The sequence below is a fragment of the Amblyomma americanum genome, chromosome 9, assembly GCF_052857255.1.
Source record: "Amblyomma americanum isolate KBUSLIRL-KWMA chromosome 9, ASM5285725v1, whole genome shotgun sequence".
Lineage (NCBI taxonomy): Eukaryota > Metazoa > Arthropoda > Arachnida > Ixodida > Ixodidae > Amblyomma > Amblyomma americanum.
The window spans coordinates 6742578-6765483 of record NC_135505.1 but is presented as its reverse complement, the minus strand read 5'-3'; the positions used below and the strand labels follow the sequence as shown (position 1 = coordinate 6765483).

The 22906-nt window shown below is 47.9% G+C and overlaps 1 pseudogene; it reads right to left on the bottom strand.

The window, feature by feature from the left end:
* Positions 1 to 9475: 9475 nt before the first annotated feature.
* On the bottom strand, positions 9476 to 15456 carry LOC144105150 (uncharacterized; annotated as a pseudogene).
* Between the last annotated feature and the right edge of the window lie 7450 nt (positions 15457 to 22906).

The following is a 22906-nucleotide window of genomic DNA, read 5'->3' as shown; positions in this document are numbered from 1 at the left end:
GTTGGACTGAGGAAATAAGCGTGGCAAAATCATCAGTTTTATTCTTTATGCTACGGCAGTTCACCACAAGTATAGTAAGATGAGATATGGACTGAATCCTGGCAAGACCGCAGTGAATGAGGCGCTGGAACCCATTGCGCAGCTGCCTGGCCTTTTGTTAAGGTTTATGTACAATAACCTGGTCTTGAAGTGGGTTATAAACGAACCACTTTTTGTTGATAAGCATTTTGTCATAACGAAGTTTGAAAGTAACTTTCTTGGCACGAGCATAGCTTACAAGCTTAGCTCGAGCCACCCGCACCGCCCGGGACGCAGCAGTAAGGGTCGAGGACGAGAAGGCGGATCTGAGTGCGAGAACGTGCTTTGCAGTCGATGGAAATCTAGCTGCCAAAGAGGAGTTGTCTTACCAGCCGGTGCTGACACTGTGCGCACTCAGAGTGACAGCAGATCCAGCTAGAGGTGTAGGGCAGCTGGTAACACCGGAAACACACGCACTAACAAAGCACTCTGAAAGGAAGCAGCTAGAAGCAGAAAATTACAGTTGAGATTTGGAAGAGCGTTTCGAAAGTCCCCACAATTCGGTTCGCGACAAACCCGGGGCTTTATTAGAGCTTCAGGCAGATCCGAACGCTGCAAATATTGAAATCTAAGGTTCGACGAAATCTCGTCTGGTCGGGTGAATACATTGGCGAAAATAATGAAGCGCCGACCAAAAGGTGTTGTCAAGATGGAAGGACGTTTCGACTTCCACACGGAAGTCTTGTTCACTGATGGAAAAATTTCGCACACAAAGCTTACGTGCGTTCTGCTAATCGTCGCAGCATCTAGCGTACGAGGGCGGTAGATTGCCGATGTTACGGTTGAGCGTCTGATCTGTTGTCTGGATAAACAGAGACTCCAGATATTGGCGTGACATCCAGTTTTTCTCACGGCCGATAATTGCCGCTTCTTCCCAAGCGATATCATGCTTCGTGTTTTCAACGTGTTCAGCCAGTGCGTTGGAACAAGCCTTCTTTTTCTTGACATCATTCTTGTGCTCATTCAGCCGTCTTTCAAAGTTTCCGCTTTCACCTATGTAGGAGGGATCGCAGTCTGAGCAGGGGATTTTATAAACTACTCCGGGAAACTTTTCCTTTTTTAGCTTGTCCTTTACGGACACCAACTCGTGACGAAGCTTGCACGCAGGCACATGAGCTATATGCACATCGTAGGTGCGAAAAATGCGGGCCAATGACTCGCTCACGCCTGGCACATAGGGTATTGCAGCTCGGGCACGGCAAGGTAGGCGAACGGGCTGAGCTGGTCTCGTTGTCTGCTGTATTACAGCGTTCATGAAGTGCTGTGGGTAGCCACAATTGTTGAACTCGCGTCGCACTTGGCGTATGTCAGAGGCTTTTTCTTCGGGTTTCGAGCATATTCTTTCCGCACGACGGACGAGGGTAGAAACGACGGAGCGCTTATGGCACGTAGGATGGACTGAATTAAAGTGAAGGTATTGGCCTGTGTGCGTGTCCTTTGTGTACACCTTGAATGATAGGCGGTCATCACGTCGCTCCACCATGACGTCCAGAAAAGGAAGACGGCCAGAAATCTCCTCCTCGACGGTAAACTGGATGGAATCTTCCATGCTGTTCAGATGGTTCGTGAAAGCAGCCAAGGCATTCTTTTTGATTATGCAAAAGCAGTCATCAATGTACCGCAGGAAGACCTTCGGGCGCGGCTCGAACGAAGCCAAAGCGCGGCTTTCCAGTGCTTCCATTGTGAGGTTTGCGGTTGTGACCGAGATAGATGCTCCCATGGCAGTGCCATGAACCTGCTTGTAGACAGTGCCCCGAAAGATGAAGTACGTGTTCTTCAAGCAAAACTGCAGAAGCTTCAACAGGTCCGATGGATCGATGGGTGTCCTAGCACTCAGTTCAATATTCCTGCAGCAGATTGGGAGTTAACAGACAAAGCTTCAACGAGTTTCGCAGCAGATAGGGAACTGGGGGATTCGGATACTGCACCCATCCCTGTAAGCCTAAACATGGAGCATAAGACCTCATTAACAGAAGAGCGGGAGCAAGCTGGTCACGGTAATTGGGAAAAAACAATGCTTAAGGGCATGGTTTTCTTTGAAGAGAATGCCAGCTGCCAGCCGTACAGGGAGCTAGCGCTACGTGAAGAGCGATGTAAAACTGCATGTGAAGTAGCCGGTGACAGGCCTATCCGAACTGTGAAATTCAAAGAGGCAGAGAACGCAGACACGATGGCAGCAGCAATCTTGGTAGAATGCAGGGAGCTGGTGAGCTTTGTTGCTTTTGATGAAAACGACGATGTATACCCGATAGCAGCGGTAGCCTTCACAACCGGCGCCGTGCCGGATAAATTGGAATTTTCGACAAATCTGGTGGACAAAGCTAAAAGGAAACATCTTTTTCGAGATGTAAGTGGCTAGAAATCATTGTGCCAATTTTGCGCACCGATCTCACATGGTGGATTCTGGAATGTGCAGATTGGTGTCCTAACCTTGTGTGTGCGGATTGAATTAACCGCAATGTGCGCGCGTGTGCGCGTGTTTGTGGTGTGATTGAACAGTTGAGCATACATGTGCGCGCGTGTGTGTAATTTTGTTCCGGGAAACTGGCTGGACTTTTATGTCACATTGACAGCAAGTGTCCGCGTGACATTCTTGGTTGGGAGGTGTGGAGTTCGCTGACCTTTCCGCGAATTCGTTGATATTCTGTCCGCAGGGAAGGCCGCTCCAGTGGGGTCGGAAGTCCCCAACAAAGGGGCCCGTCCCGTCCCTGCCTCCCCTTCGTGCGGCGGACGTCCTCGTTTACGCCGCGCCGTCACGGGTGTGACCCGCCGGGAAAAACGCTAACCATGTACAGCTGTCGACATGTGGTTGTTAGGGTTGACGAGGTTTCGGGGGCGCACGAGATACGGCTGAGTATTAGCCGAGTGACCGGAAACCCACTATTCCCGTAACGACTGTGTTCGTCTCGTGCGGTGTATTCTGTAAAGACTTTAGGGATCGTTTTGTCGCGTGTGCGAAAGAGATAGGAAAGTGGTAACGGCTGGGCCGTGGGTGCCGTGGGAGAGGGTGGTCGCGTTTGTGCTGTTTGTCTATTTGATTGCAACCTCTCCTTTCACAAATGTTTAATCAGCACTCTTTCCCCAATCTGTGATTAGTTGGCGGAAACCCTATTGTCCTTTCCATAACCACTGATTGGTGAATTGTGCCGCTTGTAATCTTATTGGTGGCTGTCCCCGCTAAGGGCGGAGACAGAGGGTTTAAAAACAAGCGTGATGGGTTCAACGAGGGCTGAATTCGCCTGATCCACGATTTAGTCATGTAAATAGTTTTCTCCTTGCTTTGTTTTTTTTCTGTTTTTTTACCTATGTTTTAAATGAATAGTTAACCTTCTCCTTTCCTTGAGTAATGTGAATGTTTGCGAGTAGAACCACCGGGTCATCAAGAAACCCCGATTTCATCATCAGGTACTTTCCTCTCATCGTCACCGGAAGGGGAAACTCAACTTGCGGTGTCCCTTCAAAATGGATATATGTTGACTGTAGATAAAAGGCGAACGGTTCTAAACAACCACTGACTGGAACCCCAGCTGTGTTTTGGAATGCAATGGAACCAAATTTGTCAATGAAATGCTAGACGCACTCAAGGAGGCGATTATAAGGTGAAGAATAAAATAGGTCCCTAATGTCAGTTGAGATGCCTTGGTAGTGCTTGTCAGTATTTTCATTAAATATTCTAAAACCTGGTTATGCTTGTTAGCCAGAAAAGGGTTGGCGACGGATAAAATTTTAACGTGAGGCTGTAAGAAACAAGCCACACAGTGCTGCTAGGTTCCAGATTCCGAGACACTGGTCCTTAGTGGCATAATCTGTACCTTTATTTATTTACTTACTCTCAGGGCCGAAGCATTACAGACAGGGGTGGGTAGTAACAAAAAATATATACAAGAACGATATTAGTACAGCGGAATTAGATTATATAAACCCTAACCACATTCTTAAACAACTCGGAGTTTGTAACGGATGCGATGGAAGCGGGAAGGTGGTTTCATTTCTTAGCTGTCTTGGGATGAAAGAGGCGAAATGAAAGATGGTGCGATTGCTTGGCACTTCAACCTGCGCTGCGGGAAGAAATATATTAAGGTGTCTGAAGTAGTGAGTCTCTGAGATGAGGGTTATAATGGTTGATTTTGTGAAAGAGACATAAACGCGCATTTTTTCGACGAATTGAGATCAGGAAGGCTTAGAATAAACTACATTGCAGTTACACTAGCAGTTCGATTGTAGTTAGTAAAAATTGAACGCACATCCCGGTTTTGGATGGATGCGATTTTCAGAATTATGGGTTTTAGCAGTAAAATGATGTTTGAAGACTTTTTCTTCTTTTTGTCGATCGCCTTCAGAAGTTCAGAAAGGTTTAGCCGATCGCAAAGTTTGTTTGCGCGGGTCCTGACTTTGCTTAGGGATAGATTTGAATGGGGAGGAAACACAGAAGAGACAGCATCCCTAGATTCCGACTTATGTACTGCGGTAGGCAATACAGCGAAAACCACCCTGTTTGTCAGCCGGTAGTAGACTAAGCGAGTGGTCGCGTTGGAAGGAAACTACACTTTAGACGGGTAGGCTGGGTTCAGAGTTCTTGCAACGCTTAAGTACGTCAACACCTTCCGAGACACAGCGGGTGCTCGCCTCCACCAAGACATGCCGTGACACCTGTCGATCTAAAGAAAGTTGCTCTGGCCTTGATCCCTTGGGCGGCACTGCAAACTTAGGACCGAGAGAAAGGACACGGTTTAAGCCTGGACTCCATGTACGCGAAAACTCACGCGAACGCGAACGCGACGGCAGCAAGCGAACGAGCGACGCCGTCGCGCGAAGCAAAATGCATGTGTCGCTTGCCGTGTCGCTCGGATCTGCACCCACAGAAAATTTCGCTCGTCGCCCGGAAGTTGCTTACGCGATTAGCCAATAGCAGCTAAGGCAGCGTACGTCACTGCCGGCAATTTCGCGCGGTTTCTCGAAAGTGCCGCATTGTTGGCAAGTTTTTTCTAGTGCTCGTAGGTGTATCACGTTTGCGCTACCATGGCACACGCTCAAGCACAAGCCTTCAATGAAAAACTCATCGACGCCGAGGAGTGTGAGCGGGTCCTTTGGGACCTGCAGCAAAAAAACTATAAGGCCCGCAACGTTTCGGAAGCGGCGTGGCGCCGAGTAGCCGAAGCCGTCGGTGCAACAGGTGAGGTTTTGTAAAGAAAGCACTCTGTCGGTGCCATTGACTATACGAAATGCTGACCGTACGCCGAGTGCCGCGTTTCGCAATTGCCGCAATTGCTGCAATTGCCGCAATTGCTGCAATTGCCGCAATTGCCGCAATTGCCGCAATTGCCGCAATTGCCGCAATTGCCACTACGTGGCAAGTTGTGTAACGTCGAGCGATCGTTATCGTTCGCTAGAAAATGCACTCTGCCGGGCAGCAGATTTGCATGCCAAATCGATACAGGCTTTCACCTGATAGCCGATTATTATTGCGCTTTTCATGCCTTCGCAGTTCCTGACGTGAAGCACCGTTGGAAAAATCTGCGCGACACATTCAGGAGGGTTTTTAAAGGGCTCCGCCAATCAAAAAAGAGCGGGACTGAGGCAGACGAGGTTGAAGAGACAACCTGGCCTTTCTTCGAAAGGCTGCTCTTCCTGCGGGACACGATGCTCAGCAGACCGTAAGTCCATTTGGAGGTTATCATTACATTTCACTGAATGTATGCTGTTTTATGTGCAGTTTCGCCGCTGATTTACCGTTTTGCACAGAACAAGAAAACCAAGGCCCAATATTATTTCCTGTCTGCCGTGTTGAAAATTATTGTAGCAAATTATTTGTACATGCTGCCTCTTAAATAATTCGAGAAGACCATTGTCTTCAAGTGCATTAAACTTTAAAGGGCCTCAATTTCCCGATTGAAACTGGAGGTACTTACTTATCTTTTACCTTACTGTAGGACCTCGGGCAACTTGGAACCGCTGCCGCATGCGGAAGCGGTATATATTGTGCCCGAAGAAAACATCAGCGACACGCCACAGGGAAGTGCAGAGGCGATTTTTCAACAAATGTTTGCCGAGTCTGCCTCTTTGCCATCAAGTCCTGGGGCAAGCGCAGCACCAACACCAAATGCCCCAAATGCCCTAAGTGCCAGTGTTGAGCTTGTGGCTGAAATTCCCAGCACAGGCTCACGTAAAAAAAGGAGCAGAATAGAGAAGTATGATAGTCAGGTTGATATGCTTGGAGAAATGCTAAAAAAAAAACCGGACAGCCTCGATCATTTCGGAGCATACTTAGTCGACAAAATGAGGGAAGTGCCAGAGAGGCTGCAGAATGAAATGCAGATGAAGTTATTGCAGTTTGTATTTGAATTCATTCCGGAGAAGTAATTTACTTGATTTATCCTGTGAACTGCTGGAAGCAATATGAGGGGGAACACAGGAGCATGGGGCCTCCGTACTTTGCAAAGTGCAGCCACCAACAGACTACAACAGGTGGCATCAAGGTCATGCTCGCGAAGGATAGGCGGCCATGCTTACTTTGCGTGCGCCTTTTACACTGACAATTCTCGCCTTCTGTCCCTGACAGTACTTTGGAAAGCAAGAAGGCCACACGCTCCCATGTTCCCTCTTATATTGCTTGTAGGTATACATCATGCATGGGAGATCATATGAAGGAAGCTAACAGTCACTGAAAGCAAGGAAAGCATAAGGAACTAGATGCATATACATTTCTTCATATTGTGGTATTGCTCATTGAGAAATTATTACTGTAATATGGTTATGCCTGAAAGATAACAGATTACAAATTGGTTTGGTTTGGTTTATGGGGGTTTAACGACCCAAAGCAATTCAGACTATGAGAGACGCCATAGTGAAGGGCTCCCTAAAAGGACCACCAGGGGTTTTTTAACGTGCATTGACACTGCGCAGTGCATTGACATTGCACAGTACATGGGCCTCTAGAATTTCGCCTTCATTGAAATTCGACCGCCGCGTCCGGGATCGAACCCGCATCTTTCGGGCCGGCAGCCGAGCGTCATAACAACTCAGCCACCGTGGCGGCTGGATTACAAATTGGAACAAAGCCAAGCAATTGCCACCATTGCGATCCGAACCCACGACCTCCATGTCGTGTACGGTTGCGAGTTTGGTTCCCATTGCTGGCATATTCATGTTTTTGATCCGACTTGTAATCAGTTACCTTTCAGGCATAACGAGATTACAGTACTTATTTCCAAGCGAGCAGTACAACAATACGAAGAAATGGAGAACAGTATATGTATACAAACTCACTATGCTTTCCTTGCTTTCGGTGACTGTTGGTGTCACTCGTTTTGAACTGTACTATAGTGATGCTGTGATAACTCTGAATACTGTAGCTTTTACACGTTTGTGCAATAATCGAAATTATATTCTTTTATGGTTTCTTTATTTTATTTTAAAGTCAACTCTGTAATTGCAGTTCAATGATTGGTTTCATTACTTAGGAGTCTGCATTTTTGTGAAATACAAGTTTTCTCATTTTAGTGTATGATTAGTAATGCCCGACTATAGTGATGCTATGATAACTCTGATTACTGCAGCTTTTACACTTTTGCGCAGTAATCAGTTACGTTTCTGTACTTATTTGTTATTTTAATGTCAACTCTGAAATTGCAGTAGCAATGATTGGTTTGATTACTTAGGAGTCTGCATTTTTGTGAAGTACAAGTTTTCTCATTTTAGTGTATGATTAGTAATACCCGACTATAGTGATGCTGTGATAACTCTGATTACTGCAGCTTTTGCACAGTAATAACTGTTACGTTCCTGCACGTATTTCTTATTTTAAAGTCAACTCTGAAATTCCAGTAGCAATGATTGGTTCGATTACTTAGGAGTCTGCATTTTTCTGAAGTACTAGTTTACTCATTTTAGTGTATAATTAGCCATACCCGACTATAGTGATGTGATAACTGAATACTGCAGCTTTTACACTTGTGTGCAATAATCAAGGTTATGTTCCTGTATGCATTTTTATTCACAGTCAGCTTTGCCACTGTAGACATTGCAGTGATCATTTTGAATGCTTACATGCCTGCATTGCTGTGAAGTAAAAGGAGTCTTTAAAGTTTCTCATTTTATTGTGCGCTTAGTGATATCTGACTGCAGTGATGCTGCAATAACTGTGAATGCAGCAGCTTTTACACTTTTGTGCAATCAAGGTTACATTCCGTTATGCATTTTTTATTTATAGTCAGCTTTGCCACTGTAGACATTCCAGTTGTAGTGGTCATTTTCAATGCTTACATGTCCGCATTTTTGTGAAATAAACGGCGTCTTTAAAGTTTCTAAATTTAGTGTGTGGAGAACAGTGTGTTTACAAATTCATTTCTTTCCATCAGAAATACGGGGCGAAGCAAAAAGCTGCAGCAGCAGCTTGACTAGTCGTGGCATCTAGCAAGTTACTGCTTTCGAACTCCCTGATTACTGAAGAGGTTGAAAAACATAATGGCATAATGGATTCTTTGCATGGCAATGTCAATAATGAAGTGTGCAGAGCTTTTATGGTACAAAAATTTAATACACAAGGACATATTCATAAGATGTAAAGGTACATAATCTGAATGCAGAGGCTCACATGCAAAATAAAAAAGTCTTCAAATGCAACAAAATAATTTCCCAATATTTACACGCACACGCACTTGAGGCTGTAAATTATCGATATCCAACAAAGTTCGCTGGGGGAAAAAGACAATGTAATACAGAGAATGCAGATGGTCAAACATAATTGCGCTTTTGAACTGACTGGGGACAACAGGGGCGACACAAGCACTGGTGCGCAAACAGTCAACTGAAGTTTATTGCGGTTTGCACACATATGTAAGGGTCACATGTCAAAACATAAATAAAAGAAAACATTGAAAGCAGCAACTTTCCTATCGTATCAACAGGCATCAAAAAAACTCTCCCAGCAGATCGGATATTACTTTTACTCCTTTGATATTACTTTTCTAAGATTTGCTTTTCTTGTTTGGAAAGCAAAAATGAACGGTCCCTTATACAAGTCCCCACTTTTCACGATTCCAAGCATAAGCTTCCCACAGCTTCCTGATTGTCTTATCTCTGGCGTTATGTTTGACCATGTTAACTACCAACTAGCCGAATTTGAAACTCTCTCAATGCAGGTGCATTGCTGCATGGTACTGGTACCCATCTTGTTCAGCGACTTCAGTTACCCTATTACCGTCTCCCTTTTGTCTGTCCAGTACATGAGCACAATCTAGGCAATTTTTGAGCCTAGTACAGGATCACTACCTTCAGGGAGCGATGATATGGCCCTCCTGTTGACATCAACCCCTGATAATGTAACAAGTATAAATCTGATAACTGTTATCAGCGATCACAACCTCCTCAAATTTCAAATTAAAATTCATCTTCATTTTCAACATTTCACAATGTTGACGGCCTTACAGACAAAAAGCTGTGGGGACAGCTTGACGAGGCCTGAAAGCCGGCGGCAGGCAACAGTGACAGCCGTACCAAAGAAAACTTATACATGTTCTGCTGCTTCGGAAAAGACACATTTTATCATAAATGTACAAAAATAAGAGCAGAAGTAAGAGTAAAAAAAGACATGAAGCCATTATACAAAGACTAGCGTATGCATGCACACAAGCTTACAACAAACCCGATCACTGCATTCAAGTTAGACATAAAGCTAAGATTATTATGTTTATAGCACGAAAGCGCAAGTCATTCTAGAAATATTGAACGCACAACTTTTCGGGCTATTAAAGGATTAAAAGAACTGGGTACATTGAGCTTATTGAGTAACACTGGCATGTATAGCTTAATGACTGTAGAAGGTAATTTGTTCGGCGGTGTGCAATTTCCCATTTTTCAGGCGCGCGTTTTAAAAATATTGCAGCCTAACATTGCACCTGAAAGTGTCAATAAGAATTCTTTATACTTTGCATTTCCAAAATGAAACTATTGGAGGAGACGGTAATTATAAAAGGAGTGAATATTGATTATATGATGCTGACTAAATAGCTCGGCTGAGGGATGTAAATATGATACATTGTTTAAGCAACGTATCGCTTTTTTTTCTATCACTATTCCTTTTCTATCACAGCACTTTTTCATTATCAATGAAAAGCAGACCACCTTCTAGAAAAATGCCAGATTATGGCAGATCAAACAATGAACTCATTAATGGTACCATTCGCAGTGGCTTAGTGCTTAAGGCACTCATCTACTAAGCCGGAGTATCCGGGTTCGAACCCGACCGCAGCGGCCGCATTTCAATGGAGGCAAATGCACAAGGCGCCAGTGTGCTGTGTGATGTCAGTGCACGTTAAAGAGCCCCAGGTGGTCGAAATTATTCCGGAGGCCTTCACTACGGCGTCCCTCATAGCCCGAGTCGCTTTGGGACATTAAACCCTTATAAAAGCATAAAGCTAATGCAAGATAATGATAGACTGTCATCTAAGAGAATGGATGAGAAGGAAACATGCAACTACAATTAGTAGTCTGCACTCGACACACACATGCCTGAGCCACTGCCCAAGCCTTACGGCTTGCTGACACCAGGCAGGCTCCACTGCCAGGGCACTTGGCCTTCAGTACTAAAAACTCCAAAAATGTGTTGCGCACAACAGTGGCACCCTGTGCACAGTTGCGTGCACTCGTCCTCTGCAACTGGAACATTGCAGAGGTAGACGCAGCCTCCCGCCAGGAGCCCTCGTGAACATTTCCGAACGTGTCGGTGCAGTCAGCGTAGCCAGGAGGGCAGTAGTAGCTAGCGGAACTGCTCTCCACACAAAGAAAATTATGGAGCACACATGTTGCTTTTACTACACTGTCCACATTTTTGGGCTCGAGGTTGATCTTTCTCTCGAAGATGCGCCACCGAGACACCAAGATGCCGAATGCATTTTCGACACATCTTCTGTAAAAGAAATAATCACAATTTTGCTTGCAAAACTAATATGCGTCTCACTTTTCTCACACCAAGCAAAGCCCTTTTTGTGACTCAATAGGCTGGTTTTAGCACTTATAAAATATCGCATGCCTGCGAGTCTACGATGCTAACTGGTGACTGAGTGAGGCCAGAAACACAGTTAAATTTACTGTTAGGTTCTCACTTGAGTGATACATACCGTGCTGGGCTGAGGCGGTAGTTGAACACCACCTCTTTGGCGTCTGTGCGGCTCCCTGGCAGTGGCCGCATGAAATCTGGGCGCAACTGGAAGGCCTCATTGCCAACGAAAACATGAGGGCACACCTTCTCCGACTTTGGCAGTCGAGCTGCACGAGGCATATTGAGCTTGCCCTCATGCAGACGTTGCCCAATGGGGGAATCTTTAAAGATGCCCCCATCACTGAGCCTTCCAGGTGCGCCCACGTCCACCAGCCGAAAAAAATACTTGCTGTCTACCCCGGCCAGCAGAACAATGGAATGGGTACCCTGCGAATAAGTGCGAATACAAACACTAAAGGGGGTCCACAGGTGTCACCAGAGTGAGCAGTAGCAAGTGCGGTGACCTGGCATGTCATCCCACCCTCTACCACGTCCTGATACTCGCTCTGCACCCACAGTAGTCGACCATCCCCTCGTACTGAGTTTACTGCTGGAATGTCGTGAACTTTGTTTCTTGCAGTGCGTTACAATTATTATTGCAATGCAGTATTTTTCGCGAAAAAAAAAGACTTTGCCTCCTCAGAATACACACTTGCAATCACGCCACACAAAACACCAGCTCAGTGTGACTGTTTCACAGTCAGATGTGACCCTTTCCAAAATGCTCTTTGGGCCTTGACAGCAGTGCAACAAATGGATTACTCTCTTTTTTACATCACAACATACAAATACCTTGCTTTCATACCTTGTAGTTGAAATAAAGGCTTCCAGTATTATTGGGGCACTTGATTTCAATGTGCTTCCCATCAACGGCTTCCAGGCAGTTCGGAAATTGCCACAGACTCCAGAAGTCTGCAGCAATTTCCCTCCACTCGTTCTCTGTTGGAGCCTGCAATACGGAGGACTAGTGGTTAATGAAAACTGAAATGCCTATATCGTAGCTGTACTGTACTAGAGGGCAAAATTAATTGACACACCTTCATGTAAATTGGAGCAAGCACTTCCCAGAGCACTGTGCATGTCAGATGGATTGCCCGTCTGGCTGTTTCGATCCCCACCCTGAACGCCATTGCGGCATCTTTAATCAGCATTCCTGATGACAGGTACCTGAAAATACAGACAATAACAAGAATTCCATCAAGTTCCAAAACGCACGCACACGCGCGCGCACTGTGCTACTCTGTGAATTATTACAGCAAGCAATCTCCTGTACAATGTCCCCAAACAAGCGTCGTCTGCTCAGAGGCGCTCGTCGCACAGCGTCCCTTCAGAAACAGTACGTCCTTACCGCAGCTTCAGGGCGAGGCGCTCGCCCGACGATATGGGCTCTCTGCACAGCCACTCTTTTGTTAGACGACTTGCAACCATTTAGTGGAGGAGGTTAAATGTCTCCGGGGACATGCGGTAAAACTTGTGGAACAGCGATGCGTCCCCGTCTTGCATCACCTTCATCTGCAAGAATGCATTGAACCATATGCAGTTGCGCTGCTTTGATTTCTTCGCCAGGAACAACTTACCGCTGTAAAGAATTCGCTTTCCTCAGCGCGCCACTCCCAGACTGGTCGAACCCAGTACTTGCGTGTAAGGTCCTTCTTTCTTTTCAAAATTAGGCGCAAACGTAGAGCTGCTACTTTCTGCTACCACTCCATTTCGATCGGGGAAAAGCGCGGGGAAAAGCGCGCGGGGAAAACAGCCGAAAACAAACTCCACAACCAAGTGCCAAAAAGTTACGTGAGTGTTCAGTTAAACAGTCTACACTCAATGCACAAAGCTGTAAACACATTTGATTTTGAATTTCATGCGCAATATTTTAAACCTTACACATAATGTGACTCTTGTTGTAGGCGCAAACAGCGTCGTGGTATATTCTGCCAGCAACACTGGTCGTCGTCGCCATTTCGCGTTCGCGTCTGTTTCGCGCATGGAGCTTGGCCGGTGGGCGCCGGAGCGAACGCCAGCCGTCGCCGCCGCCGACGCCTTCGCGTTCGCGTGAGTTTTCGCGTACATGGAGTCCAGGCTTTAAGTAGGCTGGCACGGTTACATCACTTACACCGTGCACGTTGCACTGTGCAGCTGGCGTCACCTCAGCTGGCCTCGCCAGGAGTCTTCTGAGTACTTTACTTGCTGGCAGAGGAACTCCGTTGTCAGGTCGGCGAGAATGTCGAAAGCCCGCAGGCCTGGTGAGGCCGGCTGAGGCGAGGCTGTTGTGATCGCGCTTCCTTCCTGCTGTGGAATTCTGCGAAGAGACGTGAGTGCAGAACTGCCAGAGGGAACGACAACAATAGCGTCCCCACGTGTTCGAACAGGAATGCCGGAAGCAGCGACGATAGCGTCCCCATAGCAACGATAGTGTTCAACAGGAATGCCAGCGACGACCATAAGCGTATTCGTTCCGGTCACCAGTAAAGCTCTTTCGACACCTGCGGGGAGACAGCCTGCATTCCTGTGTCATGCAGCTGCCCTCCTGACGCACGTGCGCGGCCACCTGGAAGCCGCGTGGAGGACAACGTGACCGGGTCCTGTTCCCTTTCCCTCGACCGAGCTGCGAAGAAACATCAGGACCGCCCTGCCGTGGGTGGTACCATCAGTGACATAGTGTGATTGGACATCATTCTTCGAACTGTATTCCCCAGCTAGGGATCTGGGGAATACGAAGAGTATTTAAGGAGCTGCTGGTTTGATGCCAGGAGGGAGCCCCCTTCTTGAGAGGTATCAGAGATTCTCGACTCCTAAGAAGCTCTCTTTACTGAGAAGCACTCTCAGCTGCCCGTACTTGTACGTAATGTAAATAGTCCTTGTATAAAGTTTTCCAAGTTTTCCGATCGCCCTCGTCTCTTCTCCGGCCGGTCACGCTGCCTGAATCCGAACAACTGGCGGCAGCGGTGGGATGCTGCTACCTGAGATCCAACAAGGCCTACTGAGGTCACGCAAGGTACACAGAGTAACGTGCGCAGTGTAGGTGATGTGATCTTGCCAGCCTACGTAAGCCGTATCCTTTCTCTTGAGCGTAAGTCTGCAGTGCCGACCAAGGAATCAAGGCCAGAGCAAATTTCTTTAGCTCGACAGGTGTCACGGAAGGTCTTGGTGGAGGCGAGCACCCGGTGTGTCTCGGAAGATAGTGATGTCTTAAGCGTTGCAAGAACTCTGAACCCAGCCTTCCAGTCAAGAGTGTAGGTTCCTTCCAACGCGACCACTCGCTCCGTCTTCTATCGGCTGACAAAGGTTGGATTCGCAGTATTGCCTAGCGCAGTTCTCAAATCCAAATCTAGGGGTGCTATCTCTTCTGTGTTTGTTCCCTATTTAAATATATCGTTAAGCAACGTCAAGACCCGCAGAAAGATACTTTGCGATCGCCTCAACCTTTTTGAGCTTGTGGAGGCGAACGATAAGAGCAAGAAAAACTTTTTAAATGGGTTTTTTAGTGCTAAAACTCATAAGGTACAGGTTCCACTAACGACCATTGTCTCGGAATTTGGAACCTTGCAGCACTCTGTTTATTTCTTTATGTTTTTATTACAGAGACATCCAGCGCAGGAAGGCATTATTGGAGTGGGGGGGGGGACACAATAACTTCTGCTTGTTTGGCCGAAAGTAGCACAGGATAACAAAAATACAATGACACAACTAATAATGGATGAGGAAAAGCATGCGCTGAAGGAGGACAACCGCGTTCTATAAATACAATGACACTAATGAAATGAAAGACACGCGCAAGTGAATTGCGCGCCACTTCACACATCAGATAAGAATGGCCGGAATTGACCTTCCATGCAGCACTCAGTGACGCCGGCTGGCAGCCTGTTCCACTCATTGATCGTCCGTGGAAAGTAGGAGGGTTTGTAGATATCTGTCCTACTTTTAATCTCTCGGATCTTCTACTAATGACCAAGTAGTCTAGAAAAAAAGTGAGGTTTAAGCAGGTACCGGTCTCCGTCAATGTTCAGCTTGCCAAAATAGATGCGATGCACGATTTGCAACCTCAAATGTTTCCTACGGTTAGCTAAAGATCCCCAACCAAGGTGGTTTTTAAGAGACGTGACACTAGTTGAGAAGCTGTAATTATTAGACACAAATGTCGCAGCATTTTTCTGGACGCGCACGAGCATGTCAGATAAGTATGCAAACAGAGAGTCCCATACAAGGCAGGCATATTAAAAAATTCTTCGTATGTAAGTGAAATAAAGGAGTTTTTTGACCTTAGACTGTGCTGTACTAAAATTTCTTTTTAAGAAATTAAGCATTCTGCAAGCTTTGGATGGAACATACTCAACGTTCCTCATCCACGTTAGGTTGGATGTAAAATAAACGCCAAGATACTTATATCCAAGTACTTTTGGCAGGGTAACATTCTGTAATCAGTAACTTGTTTTTAATGGGGAGCGCTTTCGAGTGAAATAGATACTACGTTGGCATTTTGTAGCGTTCAAAGACATTTGCCATTTTGAGCACCAGTACTGAATGGAATCCAAGTTTCGCTGAAGTTTTAACGCATCAGAGGAACTTTCAACACCATGGTAAACGACACAGTCGTCAGCATATAGCCGATCTTTGCGGGTAAGATCCAAAACAATGTCATAAATATAAATCAGAAAAAGAAGGGGTCAAGAACAGACCTCTGCAGTACACCTGAGGAAACATTTACATAATCTTACTGCGAACCATTAATCAAAACATGTTGCATGCGGCCCTGAAGATAAGAATGAAGCCAATCGATGACAGTGGGGTGTAAACCAAGACAACTTATCTAATAATAGTAAATGAGGCACAGAGTCAGAGGCTTTCTTAAAATCTAAAAATACGCAATCTATTTGCGAGCCACGGTCAAAGAAAGAATACAGATCATTAATAAACTCAAGCAACTTATTAGTACAGGAAAAACCTGACCTAAAACCATGCTGAACTTCTGTAAAATACTGATGACAGTCAAGATGTTTTATGACTGCTCTATATACTATGTGCTGCAAAGTTTTACAGCACACACTGGTTAAGGAAATCGTTCGATAATTAACAACAGAGCTTTTTGAACCACTTTTACGCATTGGTACCACTTAAAGATTTTCCCAGTCATTTGGCGCCGAGTAAAGATGCTCGGAACAAGATGACAAAGTAATGGAGATTTCCTTCGCGCATGACTTTAAAACAAAGTTAGGAGCACCATCAGGACCACTGGCAGCAGGTGAATTGATTATAATAACAATTTAAACACACCTTGGTGAGTAAAAACCAATTCAACCATGGTTTCAGTGACAGATTCAAGAGTTACCGGATGTTCTCGATGTATATTAGCGCAAAAGCAGACTGAAAAAGAAGGCGCTAAAACAGCATGCCTTATCACCATCATTAGTAATAACTTCACAGAAGAGGTCTAAGTTCGGGATTCCGGCTGTTTCATGCCCGTTGTGTTTCAAAAACGTCCACAATTTCTTGGGATTATTACGCAGTTTTCATACGAAGTCATTAAAAAGTTATATTAAGAGCTTTAATTTCTGTCTTATTGCACTTCCAAGAGCATGAATCGACTGCAATACTTAAGGGCACCGACTTTTTTTCTGAGATTCCAGAAGGCGATGCTTTTCATGATAAGCCATGTGATCTGCCGCGTACGTGATATTCGGTTTGTCGCGGCGGCGCATCCCAGAAAGACTTTTAGATGGGACATATTGACCTATTAGGCTTTCCAGCTTTTTCTGGAATACTTCCCAATGAGAACTACAAACTGAATTGTGGCCGATTATGGCTAAAAAAAAGTCAGAAAGGAAAGACGCAAGTTAGTTCTTCATAGATGCATAGTCGCCCTTGTTAAGAAAAGAAAAGCTTTCGAGGTCGACCTCTTGGAATTAAATAAGGAAAGCGCCGAACATTAGCGACAACACAACTGTGACATTCCTTGTGTGCTACGAGGTACATTCCTTGTGCGTGCTACGAGGTACATTCCTTGTGTGTGCTACGAGGTTCCACGTTCGACGGCGCGGCAGAGACGGAGACCCAGATGACAGGCATCATCAATTACCCAGCCATGCTCGTTGAGAGTGACAACCAGAACGAAGGGGTTTAAGCCCAACCTGACCCAACCGGACCCGCCGCCGCCGCCGCGGGGAAACAGGCTTTATCCTCCCCAATTTGCGTGGCCGTTCCAGGGGCGGCCCTCCCGAGCACATTCCAGGACAAGGGAACTGTCAGCGATCCAGAGCGCGCCTTACCTTGAGGAGCGAGTGTCAGTTGATGGATGAAGAATGGAGGTCGGTGACCCGCGGGAACTGTCAGCGGGCCAGAGCGCGCCGTACCACAGCCGACGCTATGCGCTACCGCGAAGACAACCTTCTTTCCCTCGGACTAAACACGTGAGGGGGGCGAGACAATAAGTGCGGTGGTATGTTTGTGCGCCCAAGTGAAAGCCCTAGCCCCCCCCCCCTCCTTCCCCTCCGGCGTGGGCGTCCTCACCCTAGGGACTGTGGAGAAGAGGATATAAAAATGGAGAAGCAGTACGGAAGGGGAACGCTCAGGACGACATCGTTCGCCAAGAGGGCCTTCAGCGCGGAAGCCCGACGGCGTGCAGCTTCTGCCAGCAACCGCTCGAGCCCAACTCCGGAGCCACTCCATCGCCCCCATGAAGTCGTCGGCACGTAAGCTCGGACGCCCCAGCCTCTGATGTATAATCTTAATCATGTGTAATTATTGAATATACCTGTTTGTTTAAACTGAGCCATACGGTGTGTCTTTGCCTCTCCGTCCCGTGTGGACCTGCGCATTATGGGGGTCATCACACTGGTGTCAGAAGTGGGGTCTCAAAAGCAAATGTCCTCTGAATGCTGCGACATTCATGACTTCAAAATTGTAATCAAAAGGGAATCACGGGACTGATTGTGGGACTTTTACCCCCATTTGAGAGGCTTGAGGCACCGGAGGGCTTGAAAAAAAAAATGTCTTTATCTGAGGGAGCTCCCACTCCACAGCCGTCGCTCGGAGCAAGCATGCTGGCATTAGGAAGCGTCATTCCGACGTTTACGGGAGATAAGGCAGGGGTTCCAATCTGCGATTTCTTTTCCATGCTAGAAGAGATTGGGAAAATGGGGGGATGGTCCGATGCTCAAATGCTGGGAATGGCGAGGTGTAAGATGGCAGGAGCTGCTCATGATTTTGCATGGCGAGACGAAAAAGTAAAATCCACAAAATCATTTGCGGAATTTAAGAAGCTCGCGTTTGAGCATTTTGACACTGAACCACGTCACGTGCGAGTACAGAGGTTCCGTGACGCCGGACAGATGGTAGGGGAGGACGTGCGAACGTTTGCGTCGCGGCTTCAGCGCTTAGCGCGCGATACGTTAAGCAGGGAGGAGGAAGGAGACCAGCTTAAGAAGAAATACGCGGAGGATATACTTAAAGAGGAAATGACCGCTTTGTTCGTGGCTGGTCTGCAAGACCCCGTGCGCCGGTTCGTGCTCTCGCGCAAGCCGAGCAATTTCGACCAAGCCGTGGAGGCCGCATTGGATGAGGAACAAAATGAGGCGTTAACGACAGCCGCAGCGAGAGTACGCGTCATAGAGAGAGCGGTGCTCAACCCTGAGGTTGCTCTCTTGACAGAGCGGTTTGATCGCTTAGAACAGCTGCTATCTCAGCAGGTAGAACGCCAGGTTGAAGCGCGCGCTCAACAGCGCCCATTCGCTGGAAACCGGAGACCGCCACAAAGCTACAGGCGCGGTATGCGAGAGTTTGAAGAAATCGTATGCTTCGCTTGCCAGGGTCGCGGACACATCGCCAGGTTCTGCCAAAACGTGCGCCGTGGGGAGCCACAAAGAGAAGCAGGCGAGACACGCCCTAAGCAAGCCTACAGCGGGGCTCCAGATACCGAGACAAAAAAACTAGATAGTCCTCCCCAGCCTGAGGAGCGTGGGGAGGGAGCAGTGGATGATGAGGTGGTGGTAGTTTGTGTGGCCGACGAGGCATGCCCTGTTGTGCGTTGCCAGTTAAATGGTTGTTGCATGGAATTGTTGATAGATACGGGGTCAAAGGTGACATTGCTTAAGGAGAGCAGTTTTAACACGCTTCGAAGGAAGGGGGACCGCGAGGTGTTGGAAGCGTCTGGTGGTATGGCAACCAAATTTGTAGGCATAACGGGGGATCCTCTTGGCATAAGAGGACTCTACCGGTTACACTTCTCTCTCGGCGGAATTGCATTGGAGCACCCCTGCTACGTATGCCCGGACACGGTGTCTCTGCCAAACGGAGTGTCAGGTATATTAGGGCAGGATTTTTTGAGAAAAGGGAAGGTAGTAGTCTCATTCTCTGAGGAAGAGGTTAATGCGGGCGGCTCAAAAGTTCCGTTTTTGAACAGGAGAAGGGCTGAGATCCGCATTACCGATATTGACACCCGTCAAACAGTGGGATCATTGGAGAAGGTATATTCGCGGGTTGCCGTCCGGCTGGTCGAGGAGGCGGTCGTCCTTCCTTGGTCGGAGCACATTTTGTACGCGTTTGTGCCTTCAGATGTAGAGAGCGGCGCCGTGGGAGTGCTTGAGCCGGTCGACTCTCTCAGCAATGGCTTGAAGGCAGCCGCGTGCCTCGTGACAGTTAATGACGCCCACAGAGTGCCCCTACGGGTGGTTAACTGTACCCAGCAGCCACTGAGCCTTCCCAAGAACAAAACATTGGCTTTCTTCACCTCTGCGATAGAGCAACGTGAGCCCACCGATACGGTACTCGCAACTGTAGAGCATGCTAGTCCTTCGGCTGCTCCAAAGGTGTCGTTCGATCTTTCTCACGTAAAATCCAGGGAGAGGGAGGCTCTGGCTGGTTTGCTGAACGACTACTCGGAGGTATTCGCCGCCTCCAACCTGGATTTGGGCTGCTGTGGCGTTATAAAGCACAGGATAGAAACCGGCACTTCATCGACCGTTTACCAGCGTGCGTACAGGATTCCTTACTCCCAACGTGAGGAGATGGAGCGGCAGGTGCAGGACCTGATTGATCGCGGCATTGTCGAACACTCAAAGTCACCCTGGGGAGCACCAGCACTATTGGTGGAAAAGCCAGATGGCTCGTATCGATTGGTAGTGGACTACCGCAAACTAAATGCCGTAACTCGCATCGATCCATACCCCATCCCCAATATACAGGAGACGCTTTCTCAGCTGGGCTCTGCCAGGTACTTCACGGTAGTGGAAATGGCGGCGGGATTCTGGCAGATAGCAATGGATCCGGCAGATGCCGAGAAAACGGCATTCAACACGCCCTCAGGGCACTATGAATGGAAAAGAATGCCGATGGGTCTGGCCAACAGCCCTGCTGTCTGGCAGAGAGCCGCTGGTGTTATCCTGGCAGGTCTTCTGGGGAGGCTGTGCTTCGTGTATATGGATGACATTATCATATACAGTGACAGTTTTGATAACCATTTGCGCGATATTGAGCAAGTTTTGGTGCGACTAAGAGCAGCGGGTCTCAAGCTGAAGCCCTCTAAGTGCCAATTCCTCAAAAACGAGGTGAAATACCTCGGGCACGTTGTTTCAGCTGACGGCGTGCGACCGGACCCTGAGAAACTAAGGTGTGTCTCGGATTTTCCATCCCCGACTAGCGTCCGCCAGGTCCGGCAGTTTCTCGGCCTGATCGGTTACTACCGAAGGCACATAGAGGAGTTCGCCAAGCTCGCTAAGCCGCTCACCGCCCTAACAGCCAAAAATGTCGCCTTTCGCTGGGACGAAAACGCGGAGAATGCTTTTGGGGCCCTGAAAAGGAAGCTAATGAGTGCACCGCTGTTGCGCCACCCGGATTTTAGTTTGCCCTTCGTTATGGCCACAGATGCGTCAAAGTTCGCAGTTGGTGCCGTGCTATCTCAGGTTATCGAGGGCAAAGAACATCCCGTTGCTTTTGCTAGCCGACAGCTGAGCCCCACAGAGCAAAAGTACGGAGCTACGGAAAGGGAGTGCCTCGCCGTTGTCTGGGCAGTAAAGCACTTCAGATGCTACCTTTACGGCCGCAAATTCAAGCTAGTCGCAGACTGCCATCCTCTGAAATGGGTGATGAGTGTCAGGGACCCTAGCTCGCGACTCGCTAGATGGAATCTACACCTGCAGGAATACTGCTTTGAAGTTGAGCACAAGTCAGGAAAGACACATCTGAATGCTGATGCACTCAGCCGCACAGCTGCCGTGGCAGCTATAGATGAGTTTGTCCCCGTAGTCGACCCCGCCGAATTACGCACAGAGCAGTGCAAAGATCCTGACCTGAAGCGAATAATCGAAAGCTTAGAGGGCGCACCCTCTCACCCCGAACAGCTAGGTTATTTCATTGACAAAGACGGCACCCTGTCTCGGCGCACGAGGCCAACCAGGAAAGGGAGACCAGAGAAAACCGCTTGGGAGAGAGTCGTCATACCTCGGTCGTGGACAGAAAGGGTTCTTCGCGCGTTTCACGATGCGCCATGCGCCGGTCATTTTGGCGTAGCGAAGACACGCAGGCGTGTGGAGCGTTTGTACTTTTGGAGTGGCATGCGACAGGATGTTAGAGACTACTGTGCGAAGTGTCATTTCATTTCATTTCATTTCATTTTATTACCTCAAAGACCCCTCGCGGGGTATTACATAAGGTTTCGGCTCCCTTCGAGCGGACAGGTATGGACATAATGGGCCCATTGCTCACGACCACTTCCGGAAACAAGTACATTTTAGTATTTGTCGATCACCTTTCAAAATACGCGGAAGCGGTAGCACTCCCAGATCAGAAGGCAGACACGGTTGCAAGAGCATTTGTTGAACAGATCGTGCTCCGACATGGACCCCCGAGGCAACTCTTGACAGATCGGGGAACGAACTTCGTGTCGCAGCTAATGAGGAGAGTTTGCGAGCTGCTTAAGATCGCTAAGAAGCAGACAACACCGTACCATCCGGCTTGCAACGGCGCGGTGGAGCGACTGAACCAAACCGTGGCCGGGTTCCTGTCGCATTTTGTTTCGCGCGACCAGCGGGACTGGGACTTGTGGCTCCCGTATGCAATGTTGTTTGCCTACAATCCCGCAGCACACGAGAGCACGGGCGAATCGCCATTCTTTCTTCTCTACGGCCGAGACCCGGACCAGCCTAGTGAAGTGCCAGAGGGCCCCCGTCGTGTTCCATACGCTTCACTGGACGACTATAAGGTTGAGCTAGAATCGCGCTTGCAAGTGGCGAGGGACATCGCAAAGGAGTCCTTAAAGAAAGCGGCGAAGCGCAAGAAGGAGGTGCACGATCGCAGTGCTAGAGACGCGCCGTTTGATGTGGGGGACAGCGTGTACATTGAAAACGGCCAAAGGCAGATTGGGCTAGCTCGTAAGTTCCAGACGAAGTGGAGAGGACCGTGCGAGGTTGTCGAGAAGCTTTCTCCGGTAAACTTCAGAGTCCGAGACGTGAACCGGCGTTTGATAAGGATACACGCAAATCGCCTCAAGTCGGCACCGGTTCAGTATTCACGAAATGAGGAAAGGGAAAGCGCGGATTTTAATGGGGACAGAAGTGAAGCGGGGCGCGCAGATAGTTCGCAAGAAACGCCCTCTCCTGCATTTGTTCGGCAGGCGCCCGAGGTGACGGCCGGAATGCCACCGGATTTACTTCATGCGTTGCAAGAAGAAGAAGCGCGCGAGGTTGCCGCGCAGATAACGCCAGGAGAGGCTCCTGCCACGAGCCCTCGCGAGTCCCAAAGCAGACAAAGGGGCACAGACTTACTTAGTATGACTCATGAAGGCCGATATCCGCTGCGAAATCG